The sequence below is a fragment of the Bubalus kerabau genome, chromosome X (assembly GCF_029407905.1).
Source record: "Bubalus kerabau isolate K-KA32 ecotype Philippines breed swamp buffalo chromosome X, PCC_UOA_SB_1v2, whole genome shotgun sequence".
In the NCBI taxonomy this organism is placed as follows: Eukaryota; Metazoa; Chordata; class Mammalia; order Artiodactyla; family Bovidae; genus Bubalus; species Bubalus kerabau.
The window spans coordinates 45491514-45507974 of record NC_073647.1 but is presented as its reverse complement, the minus strand read 5'-3'; the positions used below and the strand labels follow the sequence as shown (position 1 = coordinate 45507974).

The 16461-nt window shown below is 40.4% G+C and overlaps 1 long non-coding RNA gene across 2 annotated transcripts in view; it reads left to right on the top strand.

Annotated features, from left to right (window-relative positions):
- Positions 1-895: 895 nt before the first annotated feature.
- Positions 896-16461, top strand: part of LOC129639489 (uncharacterized) — a 57603-nt gene continuing 42037 nt past the window's right edge. The window contains exons 1-3 of one of the 2 annotated variants that reach the window (XR_008708431.1): positions 915-1036; positions 4681-4790; positions 14759-14900. This is a non-coding gene — a long non-coding RNA (uncharacterized LOC129639489). Of the gene's footprint in view, positions 1037-4680; positions 4791-14758; positions 14901-16461 lie in introns of both variants that reach the window. The other variant, XR_008708430.1, reaches the window with a different exon arrangement.

The window sequence follows — 16461 nt, the reverse complement described above, 5'->3', positions numbered from 1 at the left end:
TAACAACAGTAGATTTGAACCATAAAAATACAATCTCTTTTCTTAAAAGTTGTGTAAAGTAAAATTAGTCAGGTGTGATTTAAAAAGCAAGAGAAACACAAATGATATTAGAAATATCAACTGAAGTGTAGCCACAGACTCTGCTGCTGCTGCTGCTAAGTCGCTTCAGTTGTGTCCGACTCTGTGCAACCCCATAGATGGCAGCCCACCAGGCTCCCCTGTCCCTGGGATTCTCCAGGTAAGAACACTGGAGTGGGCTGCCATTTCCTTCTCCAATGCATGAAAGTGAAAAGTAAAAGTGAAGCTGCTCAGTCGTGTCCGACTCTTCACGACCCCATGGACTGCAGCCCACCTGGCTCCTCCATCCATGGGATTTTCCAGGCAAGAGTACTGGAGTGGGGTGCCATTGCCTTCTCTGACAGACTCTGCTAGGAATTTTTAAATTTAGAAATTTAAAACATTTTAAAGAAGAGATATAAAACCTAAACAGGAATAATTCTTGAGTTCCTAACAGAATTTGTGAATAATTGCTGTATGAGAATAACTAAAGGACAAATTAAAAACAAAGCCAAAAGTTAACACTACAATAATAATAGGTCCAAGTGTTGGGCTGCATCCTATTGAAAGCCATATAACTGCCTAGCTTCAAGACCAAAGAATGAGCTTGAAGACAGTGACAGAGACATCAGTGGTTTATTGGACAGGGGCATCTTACACGTCCAAAACAAGGGCTCCTGGAGGGACACCCCTTTGTGTATAGCAGACAGCTGGAAGGACATGGCAACCACCTTTACTACTTGGGAGAGAAGGAGGTCACTACTGTTTATAGGGAGAATTGACATCAGGTGGGGGGGGGGGGCTCATCAGTTACCAGGGAAACCACTGGCCTAGGGCATGGGGCAAGCCTGTAGGCAGTTATGGACTAAGCCCTATAATTAAGAGGGTTGGATAGTTGCGTGAGTGAAATAGAACTGTTCAAACTGGGGAAATGTACAGAGAGCAAGAGAACAGTCAACTGGAATGGCCTGACCATACAGTAAGTAATTTTATGGATGAGTTCTATCAACTCTTCAAGGAATAGATAATCTCTATGTTATATAAAGAGTTCTGGAGGATAGGGAAATATGCAATGCTATACAACTCATTTTACAAAGCTGTCAGAATCATGATACTAAAGCTGATCTAGGATAACACAAAAAGGAAACTATAGGCTAATTTCATGTCTAATAATATCAGAAACTTATTCAGTACATATTATTGTGCCAGACACAATTCGAAGCCATTTAGCCAGTATGCTGCCTCCCAAAATAATGGAGAAAATCCTCTTCCAGCAATGTTAGACTAGATTATATCCTACCAACACTTCCACTGAAAATAGCTAGAGAAACTGGGTGAAATATTTAAAAACACTTCTTTGAAAGGGAGCTAACAGAGAAGAGAAGATTTGCAGGGCCAAGATTCCAGAGAGGATGGAAGCTTGGGGAGGGGAGTCTGGTATCTGGTGGGGCTTCAGCCTTCTAAGAAATTGCTGATTCTGAAAAGCTGTGGATAAGAAGCTAAGCAGTTGAGCTGAGATTGTGGCAGACTCGTGGAAATCAATGAATTAAGAGCTTAACAGGTAGGTTTAAGAGCTGATTAAATATATCTGGAGGGAAAACTAGTGAACAAGAAGATAATTCTGAAGAAGAAATCTCAGACTGAAACGCAGAGGAATAAAATGATTAAAAATACAGAAATAAAGGTAAAGAATTATATGTGAAAAAATAGAGCACATGGGATTGGAATTTCATAAAGGAGAGGCAAGAAAAACAATGTGGAGATAACGATTGTGGAGATACCAGTTGTGACTTTTCTAAAATTCATAAAATTCTTACATTGAAGCAAAAATTCAAGAAGTCTTGTAAAACTTAAGCAGAATTTCTCCTACATACATCATAGTCAAACTGCTTAAAACCAAAGACAAAGCAAAAATCTTAAAAGCAGCCAGAAGAGGGCTGGGGGGAAGACACACTCTTCAAAGGAAAAAATATTATTGAAACAATAGAAACCAGAAGCAAACAAAATGGCATCTTAAGTATAATGAAATAAAATAGTTGCCAATCTGTAACTCTCTATTCATGAAGCTATCTTTTGCAAATGAAGGCAAAACCAGAGACATTTTATTTTTTTTTTTAAGTTTATTTTTTTTTTATTTTTTAACTTTACAATATTGTATTGGTTTTGCCATATATCAAAATGAATCCACCACAGGTATACATGTGTTCCCCATCCTGAACCCTCCTCCCACCTCCCTCCCCATACCATCCCTCTGGGTCGTCCCAGTGCACCAGCCCCAAGCATCCAGTATCGTGCATCGAACCTGGACTGGCGACTTGTTTTATATATGATATTATACATGTTTCAATGCCATTCTCCCTAACCATCCCACCCTTTCCCTCTCCCACAGAGTCCAAAAGACTGTTCTATACATCTGTGTCTCTTTTGCTGTCTCGTATACAGGGTTATTGTTACCGTCTTTCTAAATTCCATATATATGCGTTAGTATACTGTATTGGTGTTTTTCTTTCTGGCTTATCAGTTCTAATGAGGTGGATGAAACTGGAGCCTATTATACAGAGTGAAGTAAGCCAGAAAACAGAGACATTTTAAACTAAAAAAGACATCACCAGGACACTTGCACTAAAGGAAATACCTTAAAGGGTGTTCTTCAGGCAGCAAAACTTTATCCCAAGTGGAAGCTGTTAGATGCAAGAAAAAAAATACTTATTATTATAGGGAAAAATATAAATAAATATTGATTGCATTAAATAGAAATGACAATGCCATATAAATATAAATATTATGTATTATAAATAGCACAAGTGGCAGGAGAATGTAAATGAAATAAGTGTTTTAAGGTCCTTGAATGGTCCTGTACTAGTTTCTATTACACTCTGAAAATTCAACCATGCATGTTGCAATCTCTAAACTACTAAAATGAATAAGCAGATTAAAAAATAAGTATATAGAATGTGCAAATATGTTTAACACACTTGATCTAATTGACATTTTTCATAGAACACAGCATTTAAAAATGGCAGAATATACTTTTTTTCAGTGCATATGGAACGTTTACCAAAAGTGACCATATATTGGGCCATAAAGCAAGTTTCAAAGAACAAAATTATGCAGAGTACATTGGCTTGACCATAGTAGAACTAAGCAAGAAATCAAAAAACAAAATGATAACTAGTAAATCCCCATAGGTCTGTAAATTAAGCAACACATTTCTAAATAAACAGTGGGTCAAAAACAGAATTACAGTGGAAATTAGCAAATACTTAGAACTAAGATAAACAATATAAAAACATATTGGAAAGGAAGAGACAAACTGTCATTATGTGTGTTTCTAATTATAAAATCCAAGAAAATCAACCTGAAAACTATTGGAACTAATAAGCACTCAAAGAGATGGCTGACTACCACATAAAAATCGATGGCTTTTTCATACACTAGCAAAAGTTAATTAGAAAATGTCATGGTAGAAATATTCCACATCATAATAGCAAGAAATACTATTAATACCTAGAAAGAAACCTAATAAGAAATGCTATAATTTGCTGATGAATAGAAAGACATGAATAAATGGAGAAATACACCTGGAGTCTTAACCCTCCAGAAACTCACCTGAAGGGTTAAGAACACCAACTTAAGCTCAAAATCAAATCCTGACTCTGCCACTTCCTAGCTGTATGACCCTGGCAAGTTATTACTATTCAATCTCTTTATGCCTCAGTTTCCTTTATCTTTGAAATGGTGATAACATGATAGTCTCTAAAGGAAGTCAACTCCGAATATTCATTGGAAGGACTGATGCTGAAGCTCTAGTCCTTTGGCCACCTGATGCAGAGTCAACTCATTGGAAAAGACCCTGATGATGGGAAAGATTGAGGGCGGTAGGAGAAGGGGATGACAGAGGATGAGATGGTTGGATGGCATCACCGACTCAATGAACACGAGTCTGAGCAAACTCAAGGAGATAGTGAAGGACAGAGAAGCCTAGTGTGCTGCAGTCCATAGGGTCGCAGAGAGTTGAACATGACTTAGCAACTGAGCAACAACCACCTCATAGAGGTAGGACTAAATGAGTTACTTTCCCATGACTAACCTATATAAGGCTGTGACCTGTACCCTGCTCTCCTGGTCCTCAGATCCTAGTCTATCCACTTTTTTTCTTTTCTGTAGCATTTTCTACCCTCTAACATGCTGTATATTTACTTATTTCTTACATTGTTTATTGACTACTTCTGCTAAAATATTTGCTTCCCTGGTGGCTCAGCTGGTAAAGACTCCACCTGCAATGCGGGAGACCTGGATTTGATCCCTGGATTGGGAAGATTCTCTGGAGAAGGGAACAGCTACCCACTCCAGTATTCTGGCCTGGAGAATTCCATGGACTGTATAGTCCATGAGGTCATAAACAGTTGGACACAACTGAGTGACTATATGCTCCTTAAGGGCAATTCTGCTATTTTTTTTTTCAATTTTTTGTAAATGTCTATATTTTTTGGCAAATGTATCCCAAATACTTAGAAAATTATTTGGCACATGCCAGGGCACATGGCATAGAATCTGGCACATAAAAAGCACTATTATTACTGTAAAGATGTCAGTTCTCTATAAATTATAAATGTAATCCAGTCTCCAGATTTAGGTTTTCTGAGTGGCAGCTGCATGGCACTGGAGTGGTGAGCATCAGCTGTGTGGCACTGGAGAGGCAAGCAGCCAAGAGGAGATAACACACATCTAAGGTAAGAGAATCCCCAGTAAGACAGTATGCGCTGAGAGAGGGCATCAGAGGGCAGACAGACTGAAACCACAATCACAGAAACTAGCCAATCTGATCACATGGACCACAGCCTTGTCTAACTCAGTGAAACTGAGCCATGCTGTGTAGGGCCACCCAAGATGGACGGGTCATGGTGCAGAGTGGACAAAACGTGGTCCACTGGAGAAGGGAATGGCAAACCACTTCAGTATCCTAGCCTTCAGAACCCCCATGAATGGTATGAAAAGGCAAAAAAGATAGGACACTGAAAGATGAACTCCACAGGTCAGTAGGTGCCCAATATGCTATTGGAGATCAGTGGAGAAATAACTCCAGAGAGAATGAAGGGACAGAGCCAAAGCAAAAACAACACCCAGTTGTGGATGTGACTGGTGATAGAAGCAAGGTCCGATGCTGTAAGAGCAATATTGCATAGGAACCTGGAATGTCAGGTCCATGAATCAAGGCAAATTGGAAGTGGTCAAACAGGAGATGGCAAGAGTGAACATCGACATTCTAGGAATCAGCGAACTAAAATGGACTGGAATGGGTGAATTTAACTCAGATGACCATTATATCTACTACCGTGGGCAGGAATCCCTTTGAAGAAATGGAGTAGCCATCATAGTTTAGTCAACAAAATATAGTACTTGGATGCAGTCTCAAAAATGACAGAATGATCTCTGTTTGTTTCCAAGGCAAGCCATTCAATATCACGGTAATCCAAGTCTATGCCCCAACCAGTTATGCTGAAGAAGCTGAAGTTAAGCAGTTCTATGAAGACCTACAAGACCTTTTAGAACTAACACCCATAAAAGATGTCCTTTTCATTATAGGGGACTGGAATGAAAAGAAGGAAGTAAAAAACACCTGGAGTAACAGACAAATTTGGCCTTGAAGTACAGAATGAAGCAGGACAAAGGCTAATAGAGTTTTGCCAAGAGAAAGCAGTGGTTATAGCAAACACCCTCTTCCAACAACACAAGAGAAGACTGTACACATGGACATCAACAGATGGTCAACACCGAAATCAGATTGATTATGTTCTTTGCAGCCAAAGATGGAGAAGCTCTATGCAGTCAGCAAAAACAAGACCAGGAGCTGACGGTGGCTCAGATCATGAACACCTTATTGCCAAATTCAGACTTAAACTGAAGAAAGTAGGGAAAACCACTAGACCATTCAGGTGTGACCTTAATCAGATCCCTTACAACTATACAGTGGAAGTGACAAATAGATCCAAGGGATTAGATCTGATAGACAGAGTGCCTGAAGAACTATGGATGGAGGCTCGTGACATTGTGCAGGAGGCAGTGATCAAGACCATCCTCAAGAAAAAGAAATGCAAAAAGGCAAAATGGTTATCTGAAGAGGCCTTCCAAATAGCTGAGAAAAGAAGAGAAGCTAAAGGCAAAGGAGAAAAGGAAAGATATGTCCATTTGAATGCAGAATTCCAAAGAATAGCAAGAAGAGATAAGAAAGCCTTCCTCAGTGATCAATGCAGAGAAATAGAGGAAAATAATAGAATGGGAAAGACTAGAGATCTCTTCAAGAAAAGTGGAGATACCAAGGGTACATTAAATGCAAAGATGGTCCCAATAAAAGATAGAAATGGTATGGACCTAACAGAAGCAGAAGATATTAAGAGGTGGCAAGAATACACAGAAGAACTGCACAAAAAAAATATATTCATGACCCAGATAATCACTATGGTGTGATCACTCACCTAGAGCCAGACATCCTGGAATGTAAAGTCAAGTCAGCCTTAGGGAGTATCACTACAAACAAAGCTAGTGGAGATGACGGAATTCCAGTTGAGCTATTTGAAATCCTAAAAGATGATGCTGTGAAAGTGCTACACTCAATATGCCAGCAAGTTTGGAAAACTCAGCAGTGGCTGAGTGACCTTTCCAGTGACTGGAAAAGGTCAGTTTTCATTCCAATCCCAAAGAAAGGCAATGCCAAAGAATGCTCAAACTACCGTGCAATTGCGCTCATCTCACATGCTAGCAAAGTAATGCTGAAAATTCTCCAAGCCAAGCTTCAGCATACATGAACCATGAACTTTCAGATGTTCAAGCTGGATTTAGAAAAGGGAGAGGAACCAGATATCAAATTGCCAACATCTGTTAAATCATTGAAAAAGCAAGAGAGTTCCAGAAAAAACATTTATTTCTGCTTTGTTGACTATGCCAAAGCCTTTGACTCTGTGGATAACAATAAAATGTGGAAAATTCTTAAAGAGATGGGAATACCAGACCACCTGACCTGCCTCTTGAGAAATCTGTATGCAGATCAGGAAGCAACAGTTAGAACTGGACATGGACCAACAGACTGATTCCAAACAGAAAAAGGAGTACGTCAAGGCTGTATATTGTCACCCTGCTTATTTAACTTATATGCAGAGTACATCATGAGAAACGCTGGGATGGAGGAAGCACAAGCTGGAATCAAGATTGCGGGGAGAAATATCAATAACCTCAGATATGCAGATGACACCACTCTTACGGCAGAAAGCAAAGAACTAAAGAGCCTCTTGATGAAAGTGAAAGAAGAGAGTGAAAAAGTTGGCTTAAAGCTCAACATTCAGAAAACTAAGATCATGGCATCTGGTCCCATCACTTCATGGCAAATAGATGGGGAAACAGTGGAAACAATGGCTAACTTTATTTTGGGGGGCTCCAAAATCACTGCAGATGGTGACTGCAACCATGAAATTAAAAGACGATTGCTCCTTGGAAAGAAAGTTATGACCAACCTAGACAGCATATTCAAAAGCAGAGACATTACTTTGCCAACAAATATCCATCTAGTCAAGGCTATGTTTTTTCCAGTAGTCATGTATAGATGTGAGAGTTGGACTATAAAGAAAACTGAGCACCAAATAAGTGATGCTTTTGAACTATGATGTTGGAGAAGACTCTTGAGAGTCCTTTAGACTGCAAAGAGATCCAACCAGTCCATCCTAAAGGAAGTCAGTCCTGGGTGTTCATTGGAAGGACAGATGTTGAAGCTGAAACTCCAGTACCTTGGCCACCTGATACGAAGAGCTGACTCATTGGAAAAGACCCTGACACTGGGAAGGACTGAGGGCAGGAGGAAAAGGGGTCTACAGAGGATGAGATGGTTGGATGGCATCACCAACTCAATGGACATGAGTTTGAGTAAACTTCGGGAGTTGGTGATGGACAGGGAGACCTGGCGTGCTGTGGCCCATGGGGTTGCAACGAGTCGGACATGACTGAGCGACTGAACTGAACTGAATCCAATCTCAATCAGTATCCCAGCGAGATACTTTATAGAATCTGAGAAGCTGATTCTAAAATTTGTTAGCAAGTGAGAAAGAACAGCCAAAATTTTTTTTCACAAAGAACATAGTGGAAGGGTTTGTGTTATTATTAATTAGCACAATGAGTTATTGACACTGGAATACAAATAGGTCCATGAGATTGTGTGTATTTGAGTGTATGTGTTTTTAAAGATAGTGTGGGAATAATTGGCTTTTGGTTATTTATCTATGAGGAAACTCCCACACTCTGGAAGCTTAAAAGCAATTCCCATTAGTTTACATAGCTTCTGTTTTTAATCATCTACTATCATGTTTTTAAATCAATATTTTCTCATTACTGCTCTCAAGAATTTGTAGGTAGTTATATATGATCTCTGTTGATATGTTAAGTTGGACCTCAAATCAAGCCCTGGTTTCAACTCTTGCATCTGCTACTACTTTTTTTGTTTCCTTGAGCAAATCACTTTCCCTTTAAATGCTCAGTTTCATTGTCTACAAAGTGAGGTTTTATGAGATTCCTTAAGATCTTGACTTAGATTCAACTAAATCTCTCATGTTCCTGCAACTGTTTGGTGATTTTAATTATTTCTCACAACTTCATTTTCTCCATTTAAAAAAAATATAGTTGAGGAAACTAAAGTCCAGAGGAAAGAATAGCTTGTCCAGGATCTCACAGGCAGCAGTTGCTTGTTTCAGTTCTAGTTAGGCTCAGCCATTTATTGAAAGGCTTGGTGGGTCAAGATAGAAGTTTATTTTCCCCCCAATAACACTGGCACAGTGTTAGACAGTGCAGGGTCTGCATAGCAGCTGCTTAGTCATCAGGGACCCTGGATTCTTGTTTTTATGCTTTGCCATCCTGAGTACTGTGTTCCTTCCTCAATGTTGCTCAGAGGCTCAAGAGGGTTACTGTCATTCTGGTGATGATGTGATGAAGGATAGAGATGTAAAGGGTGTCTGTCTCAAAACCAAGTCAATTCAGTCTAAATGGCTTCCCCAGAGATGTCATCTAAAATTTCCATCACACTAGACACTCCTATCTGCATGGGAGATTAGAAATACAGTTTTTTTGAGCTGGATATATTGCTGCTGTAAGTCAGTTATTAAGGAAGAAGGGGAGACCCAAATCAGCTCAATAACTAGTGTTTCTGCTAGAATGCTAAGCCTCACATGCTGGTATGCTGACCCGTATGTGATGCTCTTTTCATGAAATCTATAGGCCTGACTCTCAGATTTGAAGTGACAGCTTGGAGTATGATCAGAGTATGTTTCATGGAGGGCATGGCATTTGGGTTGTACTTGCATTGATGCTGAAGGTGGATAGCTGGAGTCAGGATTTGGGAATGCGCTACAGTGATGGCAACAAGATGACCACAGACTAGGAGGTGAGGGGGTAGGTGAGGAAACAGCATGTGGCTCAGGTTGACTGGAGCCCAAAATGAGTAAGAGGAGGCTGGATCCTCCTAGGCTACTAGTTGGTGGGTTTGTAAAGGTTTATTATTGTTCCTGCCTTAAATACATTGTATGCCTGAGGAATGCCCCTCCCCACTCCCCTCTCCCCGCCCACACACACACATAAATACTAGAACAGGGTTGGAACAGGCAAGAGGATGGAGGAGGTAGTCCTTAATGTGGAGACTTGTCTCAGCTCATTAAGTTAGTTCCTGCTGATCTGCCCAGGGTTTTTAACGTCTCTTGTTTGGGTTCAGGTAGCAGTTCCCAAACTTTGCTGTAAATTGGAATAATCTGGAACCATTTTCACAAATACTGCCCGCTGACTCATAACCCCAGAGAATCCAGTTTGATTGGTATGGGGTATTATCTGGGTTTGGCAAAGCTCCTTAGGTGATCAGAACATTTTAGCTAACCTTTGGGTTAGGGCAGGGGTCCCCAACCTCTGACATCTAACGCTTAATGATCTGAGGTGGAGCTGATGTAATAACAGAAATAAAGTGCAAAATAAGTGTAATGTACTTGAATCATCCCAAAACCATCCTGCTCCCATCCTTGGAAAAATTGTCTTCTATGAAACTGGCCCCTGATGCCAAAAAGGTTGGGGACGTCTGGGTTAGGGCACTAAAAACTAAATGTTAACAAAGAATGAATTATATTTGACACCATTATACTGTAATTCCACACAACATTATTATGTAATAGTACATGTAATTATTATCAATAAAGTTTCCCATTGGTGGGCAGGTGGGCAGGCTAGGAGGCGGTGTTGCAGAAAGGTTTTTCACACAGCAAGGAGGTTACTGCACTCCTTGCTGGAGGATACCATATTTGGCAATGTTGGACTCAGAGGAGGTGATGCATTCCCCATTAGCACTTTTACAAGATGCTTTAGCAGACGCCTGGGGCCTTCTGGGTGGGAAAGCCAACACAAACAATTGCAAAGATGGATCTTCTGGGATTTAAAAAGTACTTAAAATTAAATCTCATCTACCCCTACCTCTAATTGGTGGATCGAGTGGCCTTGTTGCAGTTCTGTGAAGGATCTGAACAGCACAGGAGTTAAAAGTACAGGTCTGGAGTAGGCACAGTTGGTGGGCAAGACTGGGCCTCCTGTAGGGCCAGTGGAGGGAGACGTGCTGCCACTGGGGTCCTGGCGCTTGGCAGACAGAGCCAGTTTGGGCACCTGGACCCTCGCCACCTCCCCTCCTTTGCAACCAGCTCCCAGGCTTTTCTTCTGGAGTGCCTGGAGAACTGGATGAGAAGTGATAACCATACCTGTAAATTAACTCATTACCAGTAAAATTTGCAACATGCTGTGTAAATTTCCCTGAGTTCAAAATGATCATGGATAAGGATACAGTTAGTCTGAAAACCTGCCTACTGACTGCTGGTTAGGGGAAGAGTGTGGGTGAGAGATTGGTAGAGGCCACAGCATGGCTCATTCTGCAAATAAGAGAAGAGGCTGAGAGTTAGTGTCCTTCTGGCCTTGTCAGTGTTTAGATGAAAATGCTGCTGCTTCCAATAGAGACTGACAATTTGAAAAGCTGAAAGTGCCCTGTCTCTTGATTGAACTTATTTATAAGCCCCATATTTTCAAACATGAGGCAGCTTATCAAAAAGACAGGCATGATGCATCAACTATTTTGTTTAGTTTAGCAAAAGTTGAGGTAAATAACTTTTGTCATTTGGGTATCTTGTCATCAAATCTCCACCAGAACAATAATTCTGTAGCTTGTTCAGAGTGGGCCAGACCGACTACTGCAATAGAAAAGTGAAAGTGAAGTTGCTCAGTGTGTCCGACTCTTTCCGGTCCCATGGACTGTAGCCTACCAGGCTTCTCCGTCCATGGGATTCTCCAGGCAAGAATACTGGAGTGGGCTACCATTTCCTTCTCCAGGGGATCTTCCTGACCCAGGGATCAAGCCCGGGTCTCTGGCATTGGAGGTAGACGCTTTAACCTCTGAGCCACAGGGAAGCCCTACTGCAATAGAAGCCTAAGCAAGAGAGATTTGCTGCTATAGCAGTTCCTTTTTCCTGAGGCATTTCCCTGTCAATGGAAAGGGGATAAGAAGAGTGAAGGATAAGGTGCAGGAAAGGAGAAGATGATTGTTGCTCCATAGCTGGAGGCCTTCTTGGGCCAGGTTTGTTGAAGAAAGAGGTCCATCTATAAAGGATTTCATCTAAAGGTTAATAGAAGGGTGTTAGGGAAATTAAATGAATTAGGCTTCAGAGACAAAGCAGATCAGGCCTCTGACCTTGCTTCTAACCTGCCTGGACACTGCCCTGTCTGTGAGTGACTGCCGGTTGTGAGTGCAAGACTTGCAGCACCAGAGGTAAGATGGGGGAGGAATCTTGAGAACTGTTGAGACCCTGAGGGGGCTGGCCAACCAAGGCCCAGGCTTAACTACATTCCAAGTTTTACACAAGAAAACAAACAGCATTAATCTGAAACCAGAGCTGCAATTTGGTCCCAGATTGATGATGATATCAGTTTGCCACCATCCTGGGATTATAAGTGGAACCCCAAACTGCAGTCTTTGAAGCCTCACCCACGAAGCAGATGGACACGCTACCTGGGACCCTTTTCCCAATGGGGACTCCAGATGTGCTGTGACACGGGACTTCCTAGTGCTGATTAAGTACTTTCTGCTGTTTCTATTTCTCTTTTCTTTTAATGTTAGTATGTTGAGAGTAAGCTAGATAATTCTCTAAAAAATATCTGTATTATTTACTTGCATATAATGAAATGCTGTTGCTACGAGCCGTGAACAATACCAGGATTCTTGCCCTCTGGAGGAGGAGAATTTGATCTGGGGTCAGTGACGAGGCTTGATTTCTCAGAGCTTTTGTGTAATAAAGTTTTATTCAAGTATAAAAGAGATAATGAAAACTTCTGATGTAGACATCAGAAAGGGGCAGAAAGAGTGCCCCTTGCTAGTTTTTAGCAGCTATATACCTATTCAGTTCAGTTCATTTGCTCAGTCGTGTTCGACTCTTTGCAATCCCATGAACTGCAGCACACCAGGCTTCCCTGTCCATCGCCAACTCCTGGAACTTGTTCAAACTCATGTCCATTGAGTCGGTGATGACATCCAACCATCTCATCCTCTGTTGTCCCCTTCTCCTCCTGCCTTCAATCTTTCCCATCATTAGGGTCTTTTCCAATGGGTCAGTTCTTTGCATCAGGTGGTCAAAGGATTGGAGCTTCAGCATCAGTCCTTCCAAAGAATATGCAGGACTGGTTTTCTTCAGGATTGACTGGTTGGATCTCCTTGCAGTCCAAGGGACTCTCAAGAGTCTTCTCCAACACCACAGTTCAAAAGCATCAATTCTTCGGCACTCAGCTGTCTTTATTGTCCAACTCTTACATCCATACATGACTACTGGACCTTTGCTGGCAAAGTAATGTCTCTACTTATTGATATGCTGTCTAAGTTGGTCATAACTTTTCCTCCAAGGAGCATCTTTTAATTTCATGGCTGCAGCCACCACCTGCAATGATTTTGGAGTCCCCTAAATGTAAAGTCTGTCACTATTTCCACTGTTTCCCCTTCTATTTGCCATGAGGTGATGGGACCAGATGCCATGATCTTAATTTTCTGAATGTTGAACTTTAAGCCAACTTTTTCACTCTCCTCTTTTACTTTCATCAAGAGGCTCTTTATTTCTTCTTCGCTTTCTGCCATAAGGGTGGTGTCATCTGCATATCTGAGCTTATTGATATTTTCCCCGGCAATCTTGATTCCAGCTTGTGCTTCCTCCATCCCAGCGTTTCTCATGATGTACTCTGCATATAAGTTAAATAAGCAGGGTGACAATATACAGCCTTGACGTACTCCTTTCCCGATTTGGAACCAGTCCATTTAATCACACCCACCTGGCCATTTTTGCCATGTAAATAAGATATTCACAGACATCTGGGATTAAGATGTGAATATTTAGGGGAGGCCATTATTGTACCTACCATAGTTTACCAGTTTGTTCTGGATACTTCTGTTTTTTTTCCTGCTTCTGCAAATGTGTGTGTGTGTGTGTGTGTGTGTATGTAGATCTACATATATTTTTTTCTTTTTGTTTTTCAGTAAACAAGGATCTTAATAGCATTTTGTTTCACAATTGACTTTTTGTTCACTTAACAGTATATCATGGGCATCTTTGTAAATCATTACATATACTTTGGCCTCATTCTTTTTAATGGCTGTCTGTGGTCCAGGAGATGGTTTTATCACCATTTCCTTATTCTATTGTCACGAATGGATATGTGAGCTGTTTCTATTTTTGTTCTTTTAAATGCAGAGGCAATGATCATCATTGTACATTTCAACATCTTTGCTGTCTGTCATCCACACAGCAGCCAGTGTATGCTTTTAAAATGTGAGCCTACTCAATACTTTCATCACACTTAGCTAGAATCTAACTTCCTTACCATGGACTACCAGAGCCTTTAGGATGTGGCTACCTGACACTGCAACAGCTGTTATTTTTCTTTTTGCTCATTCCACTCCAGTCACAATGACTCTTACTTAAACACACCAAGCCCCTCAGAGCCTGTGGATTTTCTGGGTGGCTCACCCCCTGCTTCTTCAGTTCTCTCTGATATATCACCTTATTAAAGAAGTGTTCCCTGGCTGTCCACTCAACAAACAATGGCACTGTTGCTTTCCTTCATCAGTCTAGTCCCCTTTTCCTGTTTTCTCTTTTATTCATTATGCATCATTTGATATATACAAATGCATGCATGATATGCATGCCATGTATATTTTAGTTATGGGTGATTATGAACAAAGCAATAAAGTGAACACCATTGTACTTTATTTTCCATCAGAGCACTGATTACCACCTGATGTAGTTTTGTAGCCATCTTCCATACTAGAATGTAACAACCATGTGAGACTGTGAGGTTGCATTGTTTACTGTTGTCTCTTCAGTGTCCAGCTCAGTGTCTGGCATCTTGTAGACCTTTGGTATTTGTTGAATAAATGAATTTGTGAAGATATATTACTACAAGATATATTACTATATTACTCTGGGTCAAAGGAATTTCAAATTACCTTTTAAAAGGTCATACTATCATATACTCCCACCAGCAGTATATTGTCTCCATTTTAATGAGTTTTTATGTTAGCCATTCTTTTTGAAATATGTAGGTTGTTATAAATAAAACTGAATCCCAGGATTCTGGCAGTAAAGAATCACTTTTTTTCTTACAGATCATGGTGTGGAAAGCTGATTCTGGAGTTTATCTCTAGCTTGCTTCCCACAATTTGAGAATAGGAGGACTTCTTTCTTGCAATGGGAGAAAGTCAGTTTCCTATCTGTGAATTAAAGGGATTAGAGGCGAAAGGCAATCAGGTAAAATGTTCTATACTCACAGAAGTCTTCTCAAACTTGTCTACATAATATTGTAACCCCGATCTCATTTTTCAATCAGTTGTATTGAGGCTTCATTTACATAAAATAAAATTTATACATTTTAAGTATACAGAGTGATTATTCTTTGCTTTACATTTTGCAATGTTTGTTAATCCTTTTTACCTCTAAAGTTACATCTAATTGCATCTTTTATTTTGGATCAATATTGTGAAGAAATTTATTCTTATAAAAGAAAGGCTATTTGAAAATCTACTTGGAACAGGTTTTAAAGAGATGCAGTGTAAAAATTCCTGGGTTTTATAGTCTTCTCTCTTCTAAGTTCTCTAGAAATGACACTGCATCACAAAAATGTCTGCTGTCACATCGTATTTCTACCTTTCTGTGTTTGTTTTTCAATAATTAATTCTTTTCATGTGTTTACTGTATAAACTTGTAGTCCTCTTTTCTGAGGGAGAGACTAATATTCTCATTTATCTGGTGATTCCTTTGACAATGAAAACATTATTCATACTTTGATATGAAGAAAGAGTATTGCATGCAAAAATTGGCAGACCTTGATAGTGTTTTAAATGGTGTATGACTGGGAGACACCTTTCTGGAAAATTAGGTGGAGAATTGTTTCCTCACAGGAGGAACCCCTGGACTTGGTCTTTAATGACTGCACTTTAATATGAGGAGCTTGATGTAGGCAAGATAGACAACTGGAGTAGGAAATAGAAGATCTGGCCTATTTTTCACTAGCTCTTGAATTCATAGACTACTTGGGTGGTTAAGGTATATGACATACAGCTGTGATACAAAGCAAAAATGGAAACATATCTAGAAAGTTTTTAAGATAGTTAAGATGAAGGAGAGATTAATTCCAGCTGCTGGGATCAAGTGCAGTTTCATGGAGAAGTTGGCATCTGAGCTTAAACTTTGTGATTCTTGGAATCTGGACATTTGGAGATGGAGAAACAACCTAGGCAGAGAATAATGTAAGGGAGCACAGAGGCCAGAAAATATGTGATATGTGTAGAGAGCACTGGATGATCTTTTTCTGGAAAGTGGATTGGAATGGATGAAGAGTATGACATGGAGATGGAAAGAAAGGTTTGAGTAAGATTGTGGAATGGATTAATATCTTCTTTTAAAAATCCAACCTCCTCTGATCCCACTCTCCCTTTACCTTGGCTTCTTTTGTTTAGTTGAATCATATTGGTATTTTCAAAACTAACTTGGCTAAATCCTAAGAAGCTAATAAAGAAAATGTCAAAGCCCAAATGACCACATGAAAAGATGTTCAACATCATTAGCCACTGCTGCTGCTGCTAAGTCACTTCAGTTGTGTCCGACTCTGTGCAATCCCATAGATGGCAGCTCACCAGGCTCCGCCATCCCTGGGATTCTCCAGGCAAGAACACTGGAGTGGGTTGCCATTTCCTTCTCCAATGAATGAAAGTGAAAAGTGAAAGTGAGGTCGCTCAGTCGTGTCCGACTCCTCAGGACCCCATGGACTGCAGCCTACCAGGCTCCTCCATCCATGGGATCTTCCAGGCAA